This window comes from Pseudorca crassidens, chromosome 1 (genome assembly GCF_039906515.1).
Source record: "Pseudorca crassidens isolate mPseCra1 chromosome 1, mPseCra1.hap1, whole genome shotgun sequence".
Classification (NCBI taxonomy): Eukaryota; Metazoa; Chordata; class Mammalia; order Artiodactyla; family Delphinidae; genus Pseudorca; species Pseudorca crassidens.
Genome location: NC_090296.1, coordinates 10,607,691 through 10,611,076, shown reverse-complemented (window position 1 = coordinate 10,611,076; position 3,386 = coordinate 10,607,691). Strand labels below are relative to the sequence as shown.

Here is a 3,386-nt window from a genome sequence, read left to right as displayed (position 1 = left end):
ACAGACACAGACCAATAGTGCATGATTTCACTTAGAAGTGGAATCTGAAAAAGTCAAACTCATAGAAGCAGAGAGTAGAATGGTGGTTGCCGGGCACTGAGGGTAGGAGGGGAATGGGGAGATGTTAGCCACAGGGTACAAAGTTTCAGTTATGCAGGATGAATAAGTTCTGGAGAGTTCATGTACAGCATGGTGACTATAGTGAATACTACTGTATCGTGCACTGGAAATTTGCTAAGAGAGTAGATCATATATGTTCTCGCCACACCAAAAAAAAAAAAAGTTAACGATGTGAGGTGATGGATGTATTAATTCGCTTGATTGTAGTAATTATTTTACAACATATTTGTATATCAACATATTACATTGTACACATTAAATATAGTTACAATTTTTATTTGCCGATAAAGCTGGAAAAAATAGGGAAGCTGAGGGCTGGGGGCTGTTGACGTTTCCAAGGTCAAAGAGAGAGTCCAAAGCAGAGTCAGGACCTGGCTTGAAGTCTCTCAGCTCTAAATCCAGTACTCCTACCACTGTGTTGGGGGCACTCTCTGTACAAGTGACATCTATGGAATGTCTTCCATCCAAAACAACCTCCCCTTACCTCCCCAGATCCAGAGGGGGGGATGCTCTTGACCAGGTAGAATGAAGCATTTCTGTGCCCTGACCATGGAGTTTTTGGGGGGAAGGGGGAGCACATCCAACTCATTTAGGGCTGATCAGAGTTCCTTCCCTTAGAATCTGGAGTTGAGTCATGGAGAAATAGAGAGAGTGATGAGAGACAGAGAAAGAAGGAATGAGACCTTGTTCATGTGGCTGGTAAGCATGGTTTGCCCTGTGACATGGGGAACAGAGAACGTAGGTCTGCAGGGACATAAAAATAAAGCAGAGACACAAAAAGGAATGGAGATGAGAGACGAAGGGAGAACCTGAGTGACCTTCTAAGGCCTTCATCAAGCTTAGCTCTGGGCTCACTTTGGCAGCACATATACTAAAAGTGGAACAATACAGAGAAGATTAGCATGACCCCTGCACAAGGATGACATGCAAATTTGTGAAGCATTCCATATTAAAAAAAAAGCTTACCTGTGCTCCTGCCCTACATCCTTATAATAAGTGCCGTTTTGTTTTTGTTTTAAATTAAGGTGGGTTGAGTTGATATCTGTTTCTTGCAGCCAAAAGATTGCAAACTAACAATTCGTTACTGCATGGATGTACCTTCCTCACACTGACTTTGAAACTTTTTAATTTTCTAGAAGGAGGCCTATTTCACTTTAAGTATTTACCGTTATTTGTCATGGAACAACCAAGAGCAAATATAATATTTGTCAGTGGAACCCAGAAGCAATCCCTTTAAAGAAAACAAGGATGCCTGCCACCAACACCATGACATTCACTATTTTCTGGAGGACTTGGTGCATGCAATAAGGTAAGGAAAAGAAATAAGAGAAACAAATATAGGAAAAGAACAGGCAAAATTATTATAGTTTCAGATAATATGATTATCCACCTAGTAAATCCACTGAATATCATGCTGAACCTGTAAGAGTTTGATAAAGTGGTTGGATATGATATAAAAAACCAAAAATCAATTATTTCTCTGTATGCCAAAAAAACACGATTGTAATGTGTAATGGAAAAAAGATCTCACTAACACGATGAGAACTGTAAAATGCCTAGGAATAAACCTAACGAGCATTGTGCAATTTATATGCAAAACACCATAAAACTTTACTAAAAAACAAACAAGAAGAACTAGCTAAATACAAGGTATACCCTGAGGTCAACAGCATTACTGGCCCCAATTCTTCATCTCTGTCTGAATCCATTCCTTACCTTGGCCTCCTTGTGGGCAGAGTATATTCCTCCATCCCTTGATTCTAGGCTAAACCATGTGACTTGCTTTGGCCAACAGCATGTAAGCAGAAGTAACAGTGTGCAATTTGGACTCTAGGTCTTAAGACACTTCTGCTTGCTTTCCTGCATCTCTCCCATTGCCATGAAAGAAGCTTATCCCAGACCTGATGCCCAAAAGGAATAAAACTGGAGCTGACCTAAGCCCCAATTTCAGTGAGGAGCTAAGCCCAACCAGATGTATCTGTAACTTGAAGGGGAGCTACCCAGACAAGCCCAGCCCAGATCCGCCATGTCCAGCCATCTTATGGACTTGTGACCAATAATAAATAGATGTGTTTTAAGCCTACTGAGTTTCAGGATGCTTTGTTAGACAGCAAGAGGTAACTGATACACCATATTCCTGGATGGTGATACTCAATATTGTAAAGATGCATTCTCTGCAAATTAATCTATAAAGTCCAGTGTGATTCCAATCAAAATACCAACAGATATTTACTTCTCTGGGATTTAAAAATTAAATGGCAAAACAAAATTAGCTGCTAAATTTATGGAGGGAAAAAAACTAATGGAGGAGAACAAGATATTACCCCATCAGATATTCAGAGGTACCATAAAACTAGGCTAGTTACACAACATGGTAACAGACAAATGAACCAATGGAACACAACCAAGGGGGAGATGATAGTTAGATAGATAGATAGATAGATAGATAGGGATAGGATGTCACAGAATAATAGAGATAATGCTATATTACAAATCAGTGGTGGGGGGTGATTGATTATATAGTAAAGAGCATTGAAACAACTGACCATCACCTTGAAAAATGTAAAAGTAAACTGTTACATCATCCTACAATAAATTCCAGGTGGATTAAAGACCGACATGCAATCAATCAAACTATAAAAGTACTAGAAAAAAGTACAGACAACTAGTGTCATAATCTTGGAGTAGAGCAGGCCCTTCTAAGCAAGACAGAATCCGGAAGCCTTTGAGAAATATATTCACAAATTTTACTCCATAAAGAGTAAACGTTCTATACAGCAAAAGACCACAGATAAAGTGGAAATACAAATGACAGCTTGAGAGAAAATATTTGGAGCACACATAAAGGCCAGAGGTTGCCTGGCCGGCTTAAAGCTCTGACAGTAAAGGGCCAACGGTCCCATCGAGAAATGGGGAAGGGTATGAACAGGCAATTCACGTAAGAGAGAAGAAACGCCAACAAGCAGTACAAAACATGCCAACCTCTCTATTAGCGAGAGACAGGCTGTGCCAGGCTGTCATCACCCCCACCTCTCAGCCTGGCACAGCTAAGACTGACACCTGCAGGGGGGCAGTGTGACTAGCCAGCAACTCCTCCTGCGGGATCCTGTCCCCCGGGGGAAAGGGCAAATAGGAGCCTTGCCCAGTGGTCTCTGAGTGTCACCTGTGACAGTTAAAGGTCAGAAGTGGCTTCCTATGTAGCAATAAGGAGATGGGTCAAGAAATCAGGCACACTGGTTCCCACTGAGAGCAGGAGACTGATCTAC

General features: G+C 41.2%; 1 non-coding gene across 1 annotated transcript; it reads left to right on the top strand.

Annotated features, from left to right (window-relative positions):
* Positions 1–967: 967 nt before the first annotated feature.
* Positions 968–1,074, top strand: LOC137207189 (U6 spliceosomal RNA). Its single transcript, XR_010934977.1, has one exon. It is a non-coding gene; the product is annotated as a U6 spliceosomal RNA (small nuclear RNA).
* Positions 1,075–3,386: the final 2,312 nt, after the last annotated feature.